The sequence below is a fragment of the Macaca fascicularis genome, chromosome X (assembly GCF_037993035.2).
Source record: "Macaca fascicularis isolate 582-1 chromosome X, T2T-MFA8v1.1".
NCBI lineage: Eukaryota > Metazoa > Chordata > Mammalia > Primates > Cercopithecidae > Macaca > Macaca fascicularis.
Genome location: NC_088395.1, coordinates 27,406,923 through 27,426,037, shown reverse-complemented (window position 1 = coordinate 27,426,037; position 19,115 = coordinate 27,406,923). Strand labels below are relative to the sequence as shown.

The 19,115-nt window shown below is 34.2% G+C and overlaps 1 pseudogene; it reads left to right on the top strand.

The window, feature by feature from the left end:
- The first annotated feature begins 12,257 nt into the window (after positions 1-12,257).
- On the top strand, positions 12,258-12,805 carry LOC107128438 (protein tyrosine phosphatase type IVA 1 pseudogene; annotated as a pseudogene).
- Positions 12,806-19,115: the final 6,310 nt, after the last annotated feature.

Sequence of the window (19,115 nt, the reverse complement as noted above, 5' to 3'; positions counted from 1 at the left end):
GGGGTGAAGTCACTAGGAATTTGCGCCTTATGCAGGGGAGGAACCTGGCGTTTTCAGTTCATGTGCGGTGGCCTGTATTCAACTTGTGAGATGGGAGCTGGTGGGCGGGACCCCTCTCTTTGGTGAGAGCTCCACTTTCACTTAATAAATTCCGTCCTCCTCACCCTTCAATGTGTCCATGTGCCTCATTTTTCCTGGCTGTGACAAGAATCCAGATTTAGCTGAACTAAAGAGCAAAAAATCCTGCATCATTATGGTATCAGAGAGATAGAAAATAGCTTGAAGCCATCTTAACAGGGACTTGGCCCAAAATAGCTACCTGAAAGAGAGATGGAGCTCCAGTCTGGAAAGTCTGTTGGGTAACTTAACACCAAGGAAGATAGGAGCCATTACACACATCACGTGAATGAATTTCTCAGAAATCCTTAAAATCAACCGCTGAGAAAACAAGCTATCTTTGAACAACTGCCAAACCCAGAGATTGCTGGTTAAGTAAGTCTGTACTCTCAACCTCTCCTCCTGAAATTGTCAGAAACTATTATTAGTTAAGAAAAGAAACGTGTGTGGGAGACAGACAGAGAGAGAAGAGAGAGACATGGAGTGGGCTGCGGGGGTGGGGAGGCTCTGGTTCTCTCTTCAGGTTTCCCACCTTAAAAAGAATCAAGCTGGATTACGAGAGCACTTTGGAGGTTCATCTCTGGGAGTTCATTGCTCTGAACAATTTATTATTCAAATTAGATAGGTATATTGTCTAAGAAAATTATTACTATTACCATCTGAAAATAACTAGAAAAAGTTATAAATATTATCCAAGTGAAAAAGAGCAAGGAACCCTCAACAATAGCCAAAGAAGTTAGAGTCACAAGATGTTTGGTTCCCTGTGTAAACTTTAGATAACATCTTAACATATGTCCCTGAGTTGTTTTTCAGAAACTCAGACCTCAACCAAAGGGATTCACCAGCATGCAGACCTCAAATAAGGAGGAACTGAGGACTGAACTCTGACCTCCATTCTTTCTTCTGAATTTCTTCCTGAGGAACCTGGAGGAAGTTACACCCATGAGCCAGCATGCATTCTTTTCTGTTGTCCCCAAATATTGACCTGAAAGCCTCCATGTCAAGATATCCAGACTTTTTAGGCCAAACCAATGTATAACCTCCATGTATTGATTTACGATTTTGCCTGTAACTCCTGCTTTTCTGAAGCTTTCCCCTGCCTTTAAAAAACCTTGCTTGCAAGTCATCGAGGAGGTCAGATTTTAATTGTGGGCTTCCCTATTCTCCTTGCTTGTTGCCTTGTAAATAATTGCCCTCCTTTCTCCCACTGAAAACTTCAGTGTAGATGCTTGGCCTTGCTGCCCCAGGCAAGCAAACCCCAGTTTGTCTTGGTAACACAAGACAGAGAAGAGAATTCATGAAGTAGGTATGAAGGCACCTTGGTAATGCTTGTACCATATTAACTTGTACCCTGAGCCTATTCAACAAGACTGTTAAACAAGTTACAGAATAAAGTTGATATAAACACGTAGACCCAGGAAAATATCTCAAAGATATATTTTTAAGTAACAAAAATATAAAATAGATGCAGAAGAATGTGAATAGTAATATCTCATATATGTATTTTTATAGAAATTCATTATTTTTTCTCTAAAAGAAGATAGAGAGGGTTGCAATGAGGATAATGACAAAGAAGAAGATAGAAAGGGGAAAACTTTTCTACCCTTGGCGCCTACAAAGTTGGACTTTGCACTGTGTTTACACAACACAGGATTTACTGCTTCTGCTTTAAGGACCAGGCCAATAAAAATAAAATTTGATCAAGCCCTCCATAGATTGAATATTAGGCACCATTCCCTCTAATCTTATTCAGTGATTCTTTCCCAGCCTTGGGTAATGTGTTCTTACATGAATCTGCTGATCAGTAATTAGCAGAATACTTGAGGGAGACCCTCTGCAGATCTCCAAGGTTCCTTCTCTGTGCAGCTCTCTTGTCTCTGATATGCTTTTAGAAGAACAATAACCATGTTGGTCTTTCTGGATTGTCATCTCCATTCCAGAGAGCCTCCAGAGCCATGCCACGCCTGGTTTCTCCCTCCGCAGGGTATGCTGTGGCCAGGAAAGTCTCTCCAGGGGATAAACTCTGGAAATCCTAGATTTCCCATTGTTTGTTTCCAGTCTCTCAGGAATCACTGTTCTTTGTTTCCTGATGTCTGTGTCTTCCAACTATTGTCTGTTTTTGGTTGTTTCACATGAGAGGATGAATCCAGTCGCTGTTATTCCACTTAAGTGACTCTGAAGTTTTAAAAATAAAACTAACAGGCACATATATTCAATAAAAGTCCAAACAAAATGCAAAAAAAAATAAAGTCGAATCAAACACATGTGTCTTCCTTCTCATCCAGGAGGCTTTTGAAATGACAAAAACAAACAAACAAACAAAAAAACAAAACAAAAAAACCCCTACATATCCAAAAGACTGACTCTCTTGTCTTCACCTGGTAGATGCTTTCTTAGATCTCAGCTAACTCTTTCAAGATTTATTTCCCTTATTTCTCACTTTCAAGACACTGTATACCCACACTTCATACCATATGCCTAGGGCACAACTTTATTTTTATTTAAGTGACTGTTTGATTTATATCAATTTTACTTAGTAGACTGTAAGTGCTATGAGGATACATGCCTAGGCTTTTTAAAAATTACTATTATTTGCTTCCCACTCCCTTACCAGTACCTTTCGTTACAGTGTTAGAGAATGAGGAACTGTGACTCCTAGGTATTTGAATTTCAGTAAGATGGAAAATAGATACGGCAACATTGATGGAGAAATTTGAACAGAGGAAAGATTGTCTCAGGAAAAACCATCAAACCTATTTGCTAACCTCTTCCCTATAAGAATTTTTTCAGCATAATGCAAAATCATTGTGAGGAATATAATTTCTGATATGCTGTAAAACTTATTAAGATTAAACCATAGCATCACTTTTTCAGTAATGGCAAATAAAACTTGAATATCACAATGAGTTTATACTCATCATCATTCATTGAAACAGTATAAAAACAAGATCTTTACATTAAGATATTCTACATTTTTCTGTTCACTTCTTGAATATTGTCCTAATCTCTTTTATATTTGAACATATTTTGTTGATTTCTGCTAACAGAAAATTACCAAAACCTTAGAAATAAGACAAATTGATCATTGCATGTTTTCCTTTTTCATACTGAAATAATGTCTAAAAGATTCACCTTGGATTATTTCTTTCTTTAGGAAATTGTACTTTGTTTGTTTTACTACTTATTATTTATTAGGGCCTTGGCTCTGTGAAGTTGCATGTTAACTTTTAAATGGTATTCATAGAGACACGTGATTTCTTTCAGGAAGAAAAAATAACCCTAAAAGATTTTTTTGTTTTGTTTTGTTTTTTTCCAGCAAGACATTAAACAGCTTTCCCTCAAACTAGAAAATGTATTTCATCATGACTTCCTTAAACTGACAACATAGCAACCATTTGAATTTTCCTTTGAACCAGCTTTACCACCTGTGGTTTTCCTCATTATTTCCCACATTATTGTGTTAAATAAATATTTGACATGTGTTCACTTTGTAACTTTAATTTTTGAAAGTTATTCTTGCATAACACCCTATCCTATGTATGAAAAACAAAATGCTGGATGTATATGGACTAAAATTTGAACATGCATTTTTTGCCTGTGGCCACAAAGATTTAAGGGGTAAAAATTTGTTCTGTGGATTTATTTTTGTTACAATGATGGTTAATACAGAACTAATCAAAACAATATTGTACATTATAAGTTTTTATAATTGTTAAAAAGTAAAGTTTTCTGAAAACTGTACTTTCTAAGGAAATAAAATGTGATAAAATTGCCCTTGTTATTATCCGACAGCTAACACATTACTTTTTGTTAATGGGTGTTAGAAAATATTAAACATTTTACAACATGAAATAAGAATTGATTGTAAAGGAGATAAATATTTCATAATATGAGTCAATGAAATAGGTTTTAACTACATTATTGAAAGCTTATACTAAATCTGAAAGAAATCACATAAAACTTTTATTCTTAAATTTTATCCAGTATGTCCTCGAAGTTTTCCACTTGAAGCCTTCCAGTTCCATATGAAAGTGTAGCTATTAGGATCATTAACCAATATTGCTGTGGAAGGTGATTTTTCTTGTGGTTAATGACTCACTCTTAGGGATGAATATTGAGAAAAGCTGAAAAGAGTTGTTCATGTTTACATATGTGGAAAAATGGCATTTTAGACATTCATGATTTCTTATTCAATCTTTCTTCTCTCATAGGACTCTCACTCAAAAGAGATGTGTTAATTAACAACAGTCAGATGGAGAAGAGAAAGTCATTAAATAAAAATTATCACTACTTGTAGCATCTTATTTTTCCACATATCTGAAATCAGAATGTTACCAAAACACCAGGGGTTGGGTCTAGGTCCTATTGCTCAGAGTCTGAGGTAACCTCAGATCTCTGTAACGAAAATGGATACTTGTTTATGATATACATGTTATGTATTGCAATTTTACTAATGACAAACTATTATATAAATAGATTTCCAGTGTCTAAAAGACAGGAAGTTGGTCAAATACTAAGATTTAGACTTAATCTATAGCCAACTTTCAAATGGTAATGTAAATTTTGTAGAAAATATGCAGAGTCTTTGTGAATAGACTAGTGTGAGTCTATTCAGAGTCTTTATGAATAGACTAGAATAGTTTATTCATATGATATTAGTTTATTCATAAACTATAATCTCTTCTGAAGCATATATAGGAGACTTGCATAAATGGAAACTATTTTCTTATATGGGAAGATTCAATATTGATTATCAATTTCTCCTATATTAATCTATAAATTCATTATAATTTATAACAGGTTTACTTTTATTAATTAGAAATAATTGAAAAATGTTATGGAAAAATTAAGATAGAAGAATTTCCAGAGGAAAAATTACAAAATAGAAATGAAGAGATAATTTCTCCCCAGATATTAAACTACTAGTAACAGTTACAAAGGAATATGCTATTGTCTCAGGAATAAACAGGAATAGATTGGAATATATTAATATATGACAATTTAGTTTTTATAGCAATTTTTATAGCAATATAGAAAACGTGGATTTCTGTCATTGTCTCTCAAATATGACAAAGTATGAATCAGTATTCACTTGCTTACAGAAGTGTGAGAAACACTGTATTAAGAACTAAATGCTACAATTTTAGATTTCCTGGGTGATGTGTGACCTCATAGAGAAAGGTAAACAAGAGCCCTGAAATCAATAGATAGCATTTGACTCTAACATGGTCAATCTCAGACTGTTTAATAAATGGTGATAGGAAAATCTGTTTGGTATATAGAGAAAAATAAAACCTGTTCCCTGCTTTATCAAAAGTAAAATGTTGACTTCCAGATGGTTTAGAATGCTACCTGTGAAAGACAAGAATAAGATAAGTAGAAAACAATTTAAAAGAATATATGCGTTACCTAAGGTTGGGAGAGAACTTCTTAAATAACGCTCAAAAGCATCAATCAAGAGGACCAGAAAGGGACTGCTTTGATTGCATCATAATAAGGTTTTTTTTTTTTTCCTGATAACGCACACCCAAAATAAATCTGACAGATAAAAGATGAGGAAAAGATATTTGCAACACCTAAAACCAATAAAAATATAAACAGAGAATATAAATAGTTTAGCAAAGAGGATACCCAAGAGGTAGATAAATATATGAAGAGATCATCAAATTCATTGGTAATTTTAAAATGCAGTGAAAATAACAAGTATATAGTACTTTACATTGGGAAGTACGAAGAAGTAGCAAATTGCAAGAATTGGTGCAGATGTGAGAAATAGGAGCCCTTGTGTCCTACTACTGGGTATATTGACTATTGCAAATCTGGATATAAATCTGTCAATACTTAATCAATTTAAGGTTGAATGTATTCTATGATGTAGCAATACTACCGGGCACATACCTGGAAAAAATCCAAATGCCCACCAACAGGTGAATGGATAAATAAATTGTGATATATCCACAAAATGTAAAGATATTATGTTACATGCTGTATTCGGTTCTTAGGGCTGCTGTAACAACAAAGTCCCACAAACTGGATGACTTAAAGAACAGAAACTTACTGTTTCAGAGTTCTGGAGGCTAGAAGTCTGAAATCAAGGTGTTGATAGGGTCATGCTCCCCCAGAAACCTACAGGGGAGAATCCTTTCTCAGCTCAGCTTTTTCCTGTGTGTGTTTTCACATAGTCTTCTCTCTGTGCATGTCTATGTCTGTGTCTACATTGTCCCTTTTTATAAGGACACCAGTCATATGGGATTAAGTCCCACTTTGCAGCTGTAGCACTTCAATCTCAGCCTCTGTCATCACATGGTATCTTTCTCTCCTGTGTGTCTTTGTGTCACTTTTCCTTTTTTTATAAGGATTCTAGTCATCACGTATTAAGGTTCAAGCTCCCTCCAGTATGATTTCATCTTAAATAATTACATCTGTGTATTAGTTTGTTCTCACATTGCTATAAAGAAATAGCCGAGACTGGGACATTTATAAAGAAAAGAGGTTTAATTGGCTTACAGTTCCACCGGCTGTATAGGAAGCATGCTGCTGGCATCTGCTCAGCTTCTGGGGAGACCTCAGGAAAACTTACAATCATGGCAGAAAGCAAATGGGGAGCAGCACTTCATGTGGCTGGAGGAGGAGCAAGAGAGAAGAGGGAGGTGCTGTACACTTTTAAACAATCAAATTTCATGAGAACTCACTGAATTTATAGTACCCATGGGGGGATGGTGCTAAACCATTCATGAGAACTACCACCCTATGATTGAATCACCTCCTACCAGGCCCCACCTCCAACACTGGGAATTACAATTCAGCATGAGATTTGATGGGGACACAAATCCAATCCATATGAATCTGCAGCAACCCTATTACAAATAAGGTCACATTCTGAGGTATGGGGATAAGGATTTCAATGTATCTTTCTGGAGGATAAAATTCAACTCATAGTACATACTAAAACCTAAATGAATCTCAAAACAATCAGTCTAAGTGAAATCCGACAACAAAGGGTATATACTATATAATTCTACTTATATAAAATTCCGGAAAATTCAAATTAATATTTAATGGTGTAAAGCAATTTAATGGTTGCTTAGAAATGGGGTGGCTTTAAGAATTCAAAGGAGGGATTATAAAGGACCATGATAAAACTTTTGGGGATGGTTATAGGTAATTATCTTGATGGTTTCACGAGTGGGTATATATTTTAAAATTTATTAAATTGTACCAATTAAATCTATGCAAATTATTTAATGACAATTATACCTCATTATTGTTGTTAAAAATAAGTGCAAGTTTTTAATGATCCTAAAAAGTATAAAGTATTATGCATTTCAAGATTCTAAGTTTTATGTAAGCTTTGAAACTGTCATATAAAGGGAAAAGGCACAATGATGTATTAACTCACTATTTACATATGTGTGTGTGGTTTTTTTTTCACCCAGATAGACAAACTTGCTGGAGGGATAATATGTATTATTTTATCAATAATTCTAAGTACCATGTAATTTTTAAATTAATATTGTAATGGTTTAAAATATAAATGCTTGGACCAAAGATATCCCTAACATATGTTCCCAGAAAAGTTTTAAACCAACCCTACCCTCATTAAATTCAAATGAATGCCAGGCACTTTAATTGATTTTGCCTTTCAAAGAACAAAGAAGATTTTACCGTGTGAATATTAATGGTGGTCCTGGTTTAGAAATTAATTATTTTTGCACTTCTCGTTTTGTGTATGCATATTCCATCACAGTATTAGTGCAACATCAGGTGACAGGCTATCTATTGTGCAAACCTTGTAACCATAATGGCGGCAAAGGGATCCATTTATATTACAAAGCAAGAGAATGTTAACTTCTGTTGTTTTAACACAGGGCATTATTTGGCAGTAAGTTTGCTCTTGACATTTCTTTTTATCCACCCACAAGGACTCAAGAGAAACGGAGAAAAGGAGTTTCTCCAAATCCATCCCCATCCTCTTCTGTTTTCTCCCTATTCTCTTCTGATTATTTTGCTCATTCCTTAATTTTTTTTTCTTCTCCCATTATATTGAGACTCCATTCTCATTTAAAAGCAATATTTCTCCTGATATGGTAAAATTACAAGAAAATGATGCATCACAAAACTACGTTTTTAATTTTTTTGTTTGTTCTTTTTAAAAAAATTATTAGTTTCTCTTTTTGTAGAGAATTTTTATTATTTTTTAAAGTTTTTTTGTTCTTTCAAAGACTATATGGCAAAGTAGAATCAAATGATTAAACTGACAGCTTTAAAAAAACACCTATCATTGACTCCTTTTCCATGATCCAGATAAAACTATTTACTCTTATTTCAGCTTTCAGAGTTCATGTTCACACATGACATTTCTTACAGATGAACTCTATAAATGGTAAGTTTGCATTTATAATAATGGGAATAAAATGTGTAATTTTAGAACACATTTAATAACATGTTTTACAAAAAAAAAATCCTTAATCACAAGCTAGGTTAGAGCTTAATATTTCATGTGAAAAATTATGCTTTTTGATGTCAAAAACATCTAGCAATTTATAAAATATTCTAGTTATGTAGAAAAAGAAGAAAGCTGTTCATTTAAGTTGATATTTTTCTTAACAACTTTTAGTTGGTAAGATGAGACAGCCTTTGTTCCTCATGAATCAAGACTAAAATATCAAAATAACTCAACATTTCAACAATAAAATATCTACTGAGCTTAAAGTTATCTTCGTCAAGTACAATATATCTTACAACATCTCTCATATTTAAAATGTCTTATATAAAGAATCCAATTTTCATTCTTTAGGAATCCCTTGAATAGGTGTTAGGTTTTTTTAAGAGTAATTGATTTTTTTAAAAAAGTTAACATTAAGTAGTTTGGTTGATGAATCTTTACAGATAGCATGTTATATTTTATTTTAGAAGCTTTTAGCTTTCTTTTATTTTCCTGGAGCATCAAGGAGTAGTTATTGAGCTAGTTATTTTTCCACTTTCTTCATAGCTATATTTCAGTCCAACTTGCATGATGCTTCATTCTTTACCAATTTTTGCTTCCTTTTAAATTGATGCTTTATGGCTAGCTTCATTAGTGGGCACTTCCCCTGATGAAAACATACATAGTAAATTGTTATCGCAGAGACTTATATCATGATTAAAATGGTGAAAGATCAATGTATGCATGCTTAAATGTCACCTCTGAAAAACCTTATTCTAGTATCCCTCTTCATAGGCTAGTCAGAATTATTTACTCCCTCCACTGAGCCCAAGTTTGTTCTTACTATGCGTATAATGTCTTTCATTTTTTAAAAATTACTTTTATATATGCATGCCTCTCCTGTAGATAAGAAGCTTCTTACAGACTAGGTCTAGATTTTACTAATATTTATATGCCTGAAAGATAGGAGATCATTAATAATTATGCATTGAGTTAATACAGAAATACCCCCTTGGTCTCCATACATACCTATCCATTAATGACACTGTTTGACTATTATAAATATAATATTTTAATGCATTTTTTTTTCTCCTTTCATGGAGTTTCAGTCAGGAGTTGGGAAGGTACATGTCCTGTGTCTGACAGTGAACATGTTTTCACAAAATATATTAATAAAATAGAATTTTGCAAGGTAAATATTTTTTCTAGATTTATATTCAAAACACATGAAATCCAGACATCATGGCTCACGTCTGTAATCCCTGCACTTGGGATCCCAGCACTTTGTGACGCCAAGGTGGGAGGATCACTTGAGCCCAGGAGTTTGAGATCAACCTGGGCAAGACCCTGGGTCTACAAAAATTAAAAGCAAAATTTGCTGTGTTTGGTGGCATATACCAGCTACACAGAAGGCTGAGGCAGGAGGATTGCTTGAGCCCAGGAGGTTGAGGCTGCAGTGAGTTGTGATCATGTCACTGCACTCCAGCCTGGGTGACAGTATGAGACCCTGTCTCAAAAAATAAAATATAATACATGGAATAGGGAAATAAATTTATTTACAGAGAAAATATAAGTAAATATGACAAATAGCTTCATAAGTAGTCTACTTTTAATTATTACTAACTTGGATATATCATTTCAGAGAAGAAAATATATAGTATATGTCTTTGCAGATGCAAAGCTCATTCATGATACGTGTAATCTTTTTCTTTTTTGTTTTTTTTTGAGACAGGATCTCACTCTGTTGCCTAGGCTGGAGTGCAGTGGAGAAATCATGGCACACTGCAGCCTAGACCTCCCAGGCCCAAGCGATCCTCCTGCCTAAGCCTTCTGAGTAGTTGTGACTACAGGTGCATGTTACCATGCCCAGCTAATTTTTTTTTTTTTTTTTTTTTTTGAGACAGGTTTTCACCATATTGCCCAAGCTGGTCTCAAACTCCTGCTCCTGAACTCAAGCAATCCGCCCACCTCAACCTCCCAAAGTGCTGTTTTGGGATTATCCGGATGAACCACCTCACCCAGTCTTCATGATACATGTAATCTAATGAAAGTAGTGTTTGTGTTTTCATGTGCATGTGCATATAGTTTTATTTACGAATACAAATCATGGAATTTGCAATTTTCCAGTAACAATGAATTACAGAAATTGATAATGCTATGTTATGGCAGTTATAGTGTAATTTTGAATTACACTCCCTGTTGCTTCACCATGTGCTTGAATAAAGAATATGACTATAGTCATATAGATATACATTATTTTCTTATCCACTCCCAGAAGATAAGTATAATGTTATCATTTTACACATATATAACATTATATACTCCTTTTCTATAATCTCTTTTACCACACAAACTTCCTTATCCCATGTTGTTTAAAATGGTGAAGAGTCATTTGAACTTTTGGATTTTTAGGAAAATACAGTGGTCATTTCATTCTCTTGTCCTAACCTCACTGCAGGATACAGGGAGTCAAAGCTGTTCTTATGTCCTCTCCACAGTTCCTTTCCCAGACACACCCTAACTTCCTTCTCACCCGGAATAGAAATAAAGACTTTCAGAATTTATTGGGATTGATGTTTAGAGCTCCTGTAGACTGATGGACTTGTTTTCATTCTTCTCTTTTATTCTTTCATTTTAGTACTTTTTATTTTTAAATCTTAAAAACCACATTATGCTTGTATGTAGGGAAAGTGATTTGAAATGCCTGGGGAGGCTGGATATAAAACACATCAGAGGGTTTTTGGTGGTGGTGTTAAAGAGCGGTCTTTCTATGTCCCCAGGCTGATCTTGAACTCCCGGGCTCAAGCGATCCTCCCGCCTCACAAGTTGCTGGGACTACAGACACACCACCGCACCCACCTAAAACAATTCAGTTTTGTAGCAAATGAAGGAAATGACTAAATGATTTCTAAGTCAGCCTGGAGCAGAGTACCCACCTAAGAGGTATGCCAAAGGAAAAATCCATATCACAACCAATTATTCTGTTGTCAAATGATGATTAAATTATAATGTTAATTCAGGGGAACCTGTAATATCACTTTTTGTTTGTTGTTTGTAGGAAGGGAACTGCCATTTAATGATCGATGAAACATGATCTGTGCATTAGAAGTGTTGTGTGGCACTAATGTGTGGACTAATTTATGAAACATTTCCAGAAAATGAATAGCTTTGGCACGTGGGTGGCCACTGGCCCTTTGTGACATACCTGGCCACAGCATTACCCCCACCCCACCCCTTTTAGTCCACTTGGCCAGGATCCCCATGATTGGTGGCCAAGTTTATCCTTTGCCCTTTGCTCTAAGAACTAAAGGGTAGGCTTGTGACATATGCCGCTTAAGGTGACTTTGGGGCTCAGGTAGTAATGGACCTGCTTGGTGACACGCTTTGCCCTATGCAGACCACTGAACTCTAGAAATTCCTTAATATTTGAGAAATTCCTATAAGAATGAATAGCCTGGACACTGAGTAGCTGAATTGAATGTCAAAACATTTTATAAGCATTCTGACTGGGATAAGGGTAAAACTGAGTTCATTTATTGTCCATTGATTCAGTGTCACTGTATCGTAATATTGATGTTTTTGATTGGAGGCTCCTTTTATTTCCTACTACTACTAGCTTCATATTCAACTCACTGAAAATTTTAACTGGAGTATTTTGAAGTAGATTTATGTTCCTTTATATCCTTTCTGTCTTATTTTTAAAAATTACATCAACATGGCTGGAATGAACCTCCGTGCTTCTGTGGACGTTGGATATAAAAATGTGAGATTTCTTATTATACACAACCCAACCAATACCTACTTTAATAGATTCTTACAGGAACTTAAGCAGAATGGAGTTACCACCGTAGTGAGAGTATGAGAAGCGACTTACAACATTGCTCTTTTGGAGAAGGAAGGCATCCAGATTCCGGACTGGCCTTTTGATGATGGTACAGCACCATCCGGTCAGATAATTGATAACTGGTTAAAACTTATGAAAAATAAATTTCGTGAAGATCCTGGTTGTTGTATTGCAATTCACTGTGTTGTAGGTTTTGGGCAAGCTCCAGTTGCTAGTTGCCCTAGCTTTAATTGAAGGTGGAATGAAATATGAACATGTAGTACAGTTCATCAGATAAAAGTGACATGGAGCTTTTAACATTAAACAACTTTTGTATTTGGAGAAATATTGTCTTAAAATATGCTTATACCTTAGAAATCCCAGAAATAACTGTTTCCTTCAGTAAAGTGTCATGGGGCTTCCTAATGCTATGGTCTTGAGAGTGAAACTTGAGATTGAACCTTATTCATTTTATACATTAGCTAATATGGAGACTTGGTGAATACTAAGTCTAATGAAGCTTATGTAAGAACCTTGAAAAGCAGTTTTAGCAGCTCCCAAGCCTGTCAGATTTGGAACCTCTGTATTTGATGTTATTTTGACAATAAAAATTTCTAGCTCTTCAATATTTAAAAGGTGTTTTTCATTTGTATCAACTGTATCTTATCAAGATATAAAACATTTAGAGAAGTGAGGTGCCAAAATACCCAGAAGAATACTCATGTACTTTTAGTCTCATAGAGACCTTAGGTGATTTACTCCTTCAGTCATTTAAACATTAAAGGGAGGACCCATATGGCCTCCTGCTCACTTTGTGTTTATATTTTGCACATTCAAATTGATATATAGAAGGGTTTGTACAACCATTGATTTTGATGCATTTCTAGAATGTCTTAGGTGATTAATTTGTTCCTATAAATTTCATTTTTGTTCTGTTATAAAAATTTCCATTCTGAAAAAAATCACATTATCTCTGGTTGATAGTTCAATCTGCATTGCACAGATGCACCTGTCTTTAAAGTCTCCAGACAAAACAGACTTACATTTAATTTGAAGTTTGCACTTTGGGGTGCAACTTACAGAGAGGGGCTGAGAAAATAATAGGAGGGTACTACTAAATATTTCTAGTAAAATATTTTCTTTGTCATATATAGCAACTATTTTAGTACATGTTTTAAATTTAGTAACTATTTTTAAAATGTGAAATACTTCGTTATTGTAGCTACAAATGTTATAGTAACTATTCTGGAAATCCTGTAATGTTTTATTCTATACCTATTAGAAGTTATTTACCAAGTATTACTTGTATTGGAACTGAATTAACTTGTATTCATTTATTTAATATAATAAGGAGAAGAGTAATAAATTAATATCACACAGTATTTGTTTCAAATAAATATCAATATTCATAATAATTCTCTTTAAAGTGATATCTCATCATGTTGCTACCAATATTAGTAGGACAGCCAATGAGATATTCTACAATGAATATTTTTGTAAAAAAAAGGAAGTCTCACTTTACTAGTTGAAATATTATTTGTATATTGAATACTTTCTAAACCCTAAGCCAAGAGAAAAACCCCAGAACCTCAAGGGAGGATACAATCATGTACTGACCTTCACACAGTAACAGTCTTATAAAGCATTAATACAACTTAGTGAAACTGCAACTACAGCAATAAGTGTAAACAACCTCAGGAGCACAAAAGTGGAACTTAGCCATCACTCCTTATGGTAAAAAGAGTAATCAGACAGTATTTACAGAAAAGGACAATACCAAGAAAGGATAGCATAGTATGTAAAAATATCGCTCCTATTGTTCATTTTCCTTTGATAGAAATATTATTCTACCCTCTTAGCAGGGTATCCCAGCCATTGAAGTATATTTTCCTGCTTTATGAATTTGTCCTTGGCCATGTGTTTTGCTTTAGCCAATGGAATATTAGTTGACATGATGTAAGCAAATCTTTGAAATGTTCTAACAAAGTTTGGCTTGTCTTTCTTGACACTTCTGCCGTCTGCATGAGAAAAAATACCCTAGGTATCTGCTGTCCCTCTAGCTGGAGTTGCAGAATCAGACATGGGAAGCCTAATTAAACTTGGCCTATTACCTAGAACCAACTCCAACTGAGCTACAAGCTACTAGCTAAGCCAATCCTAGATGAGTCAAAGCCTACATCACTGAGAAATTGAAACTTTTTGCTAGGAAGCACAATTGCAGCAATAGCTAAGTAGTACAGTTAGCCTTTCAACAACTTGAATAAGATTGTAAAATGCAGAAATAATAATTTATGAACATTTTGAAAATCCCAGATTAGATTAATTTATTGTACTTTTTTATTCCTAAAATTTAAAGTATGAAAGGACTTAGTATACTTTAATACAAACTTGGCATATATTTGAACATATTTGAAATTGTTTTCTAAAGGTAGAAGGTCATGTCTCGGTTTTCATTGTATGTCAACACTTCACACAGTGCCTGATATAAAGTAATGACTCGAACTTCATTGAAATAAACTCATCTGGACACTCTAAAACAATAATCTGTAATTGAGCTTTAATTTAAATTGATAATTGAACTTAATCCAGTATAAAATCTCTGAACTCAGATTTAATTTTTTTTGGTCCATGCTATGGTAAGCAGGATTTTGTTTAGTTTTGCTTTAATGTCAGGACCAAAATGCTTGCCAAACTATAGTGTCTGAACTGAAGTTTTGTTAATATTACTCAAAATCAGAACACACTATGATAAATTAATCTACCCACATATAGTTTAAAAGAACTAAACATAGGATTTCCTGGTGCGTTTTTCTTCAATCTTTTTTCTTCCTTTTCAACCAGAATGTAAAGTGACATGGTTTCCACCTAATATAGGTTCCATATTTAATGACAAACTAAAAGCTGCTCATATGTTTTTCTTCTTGAAGGCAAGTAAGCAATGTATAGCAATGTAAAAGTAAAAATTACTCCCAATTGATTCTAATGGTGGTAAAGTATGAAAATATACATAAATGCTATATTTTTCACCCAAATTAACATCAAGACTACAAATTGATACCAATGTAATAAACAACTGGACAAAATGCAAATTGTAAGAGTTTATTGTATATACCTTCTTGCTGTGATAGACTTAGCTGTCTTATTGCAAATTTTTCATAATCTATTTTAACAATAAAAATTATGAATAATTCATTTAAAATAATGCCTAGATTTCAAATTTACTTCTGCTTGAAACATCCATATACTATAATTGAACATTTGATACACCTTAAGACTTTAAAAATTCAATTATTTTCTCCTTTCCTTATCTATCTTGGATTCCTGTAGACACTAAATTTGTTTGGTCTTTTTCTGATATGCTAAACTGATGTTTCCTTCTGAATACAAATATTCAAGTTTCCAGAATTAAATACCAACTTGTATCAGCTGTGCTATTCTTCCAAAATGTTTAATTGAAAGGTTATGTTGAAATTCAAATTTCAAGGGCAGGTAAGAACTCTTTCTGAATTTAATAAAAAGGTATACAAGTAAACCAAAATTACTGATGCGTTACATCATCCAGAAATATATATGGAAGTATCTAAGAAAACATATTTTTAATATATTTGGCTTGGTGTTCATGTTTGTGTGTATTTGTGAGTTTGAGTTGGAGCTTGTGTTACATAGGAAGTTAAAAACAGTAATTTCAACTACATTTTATCAAAGTATCTTCTCTTTTTGTAGATCTATCAAAGTTGCAGTAAATTTGCTCCAATCAGAGGCTATTTTATAAGATACGATGATGTAATGATGGTTCAATTGTTGAAGCTATGATGATCAATCTGCTATTTGGAGAAACACAAGTATATATTAAGCTTTGAAAAACTTTATGATTCTCCACTTTTATCCATGATTTCTAACTTTCCAAATACAATATCAAAGGTACAGAATATATACTTATTTAGATTGGTAACAAAGACCTTTTAATAACTGTTTTTTTCTAACAACACTTGTACCCATGTAACTACAGAAGTATATCACATAAGCATTACTATTAAAAATACAAAAAAATAGCTGGGCATGGTGGTGCGTGCCTATGGTCTCAGGTACTGGGGAGGCTGAGGTGGGAGAATAACCTGAGCCCAGGCAGTGGAGATTGCAGTGAGTCAGTGAGTTGAGATTGTACCACTACACTTCAGCCTGGGTGACAGGGCAAAACCATCTCAAAAAAAAAAAGAAGAAGAAGGAAAAAGAGGAAAAAGAGGAAGAAGGAGGAGAAGGAAAGGAAGAGGAGGAGAAGGAGGAGGAGGAGGAGGAGGAGGAAGAAGAAGAAGAAGAAGAAGAAGAAGAAGAAGAAGAAGAAGAAGAAGAAGAAGAAGAAGAAGAAGAAGAAGAAGAAGAGTAGTGAGGAATTCTGGAGTTATATATTCTTTTTCTGATATTTTATTATTTCAGAACAATAATTGTGTTGAATTAAATTTAAGTTTAATATCTTCAAAGTTGGTTTTGAAAATTTGTAAACCCTTCTGATTGAGTCATTAGCTGTTATTTTATCCTGATATAACTCCATTATGTTCAAGATTATTTACAAGTATAAGTAACTTTGGGACAGATAACTTTCCCTTCCTCTCTCTCTCTCTCTCTCTCTCTCTCTCTCTCTCTCTCTCTCTCGCTCTCTCTCTCTCTCTCACTTTCACACACAAACACACACACACACGCACACACACAAATGACTTCCTTAAAATATTTTTGCCAATTCATAACACGTCATAATGATCTATCGTTAGATGGCTTTATTGCAGTACTTTACATGTATATAATATGCTGTAGCACAAAGGCGGTTTCAATGTTATGTCTTTTTTATTTTTCAACTATACAATTCCCTATTTATAATACATGAGTTGCAGAGCTAGCGTCACTTTGAGGAACATAAACTTTCCTACTACTTCTTTGGCAAGTTTAAATGCTATGATCAAAGCCAGCAACTATTCTTCTTTATTAAAATGTATAAAGGCCCTATCTGTTTCCATGTAGGTGCTTGCTAAATTAATCTTGGTTTTATTGAGTGCCAAAATATGAATATGTTAGTGTCTCTCCATATTGGCATGTTATACAGGGACTAGGTATAGTTCTTCCGGAGGAAAAGTGAAATGTAATTTTGGTAGAACTATCAATTTAGGAAATTAAGTCAGATATAAAACTAATGTAAATTTGTGTTTGGTGCAGTTTGCTTTATTGAAAAAATGGATGCAATGATCGATTGAGTGAAAGTAATGGTTGTACCCTGCAATATCACTTGCCTATTACCGCAACTACCAAATACCTTAACAGAAGGATAAAATATAAGCAATATCACTGTGAAGCTCTTTAATGCTTTGTGGGGTGAGTTTTGCATAAATTAGGATGAATCTATTTATAAAGGATAGGTCAGTCTGCCTCCATATCTATACTGAATTCTATATTTGTCTTGTGGATTAAGTATCAAAAAGCACTTGCTAATCAAAATGTAAATTAACATAAGTCCCTGAGAAGCCATCATATTACATACGAATAGTTGAATTGATGTGCACTCCCCTCTTCAGGGCTTCAACTTTTTTCAATTTTTAATTTTTAATTTTTTGAGGTACATAGTAGGTATATGTATTTACAGGGCATATGAGATGTTTTGATATGGGTATGCAATGTGTAACAATTACATCATGTAAAATAAGTGTCCATCCCCTCAAGTATTTATCCTTTATGTTACAGACAATCCAAATATATTATTTTAGTTATTTTAAAATATATGATTAAATTATTATTGACTGTAGTCACCCTGTTGTGCTACCAAATACTAGACCTTACTTATTCTTTCTACATTTTTGTATCCATTAACCATCCCCATCTCCCCTCAACCCCCTTAAATACCTTTCCCAGCCTCTAATAACCATCCTTCTACTCTCTACATCCCTGAGTTCAATTGTTTTGATTTACAGATCCCACAAATAAGTGTGAACATGTAAAGTTTGTCTTTCCATGCTGGTTTATTTCACTTAATATAATGACCTCCAGTTCCATCCATGTTGTTGCAAATGACAAGATCTCATTCTTTTTTTTGGCTGAATAATGCTTCATTTTGTGTGTGTGTGTGTGTGTGTGTGTGTGTGTGTGTGTGTGTGTGTGTATACACACACATATACATATACACACATTTTCTTTATCCATTCATTTGTTGATGGACATTTAGGTTACCTCCAAAACTTGGCTATTGTGAATAGTGCTGCAGCAAACATGGGGGTGCAGATATCTCTTCAATTTACTGATGTTGTTTCTTTGAGTATACCCCCAGCAGTAGGATTGCTGGATCTTATGGTAGCTCTATTTTTAGTTTGTTGAGGAACCTCCGATCTGTTTTCCATAGTGATTGTATTAATTTGCATTCCCACCAACAATGTACCACTGTTCCCTTTTCTCCACATCCTTGCCAGCATTTGTTATTGCTTGTCTTTTGGTGATAAGCTGTTTTAATTGGGGCAAAATGGTATCTCATTGTAGTTTTTGGTGTGCATTTCTCTGATGATCAGTGATGTTGAGCACCTTTTCATATGCCTGTTTGCCATTTGTGTGTCTTCTTTTGAGAAATGTCTGTTCAAATCTTCTGCCCATTTTTTTGATTGGGTTATTAGATTTTTTCCTAAAGAGTTGTTTGGGCTACTTATATACACTAGCTATTAATCCGTTTTCAGATGGGTAGTTCCCAAATATGATCTTCCATTCCCATGTTTTTTGGTT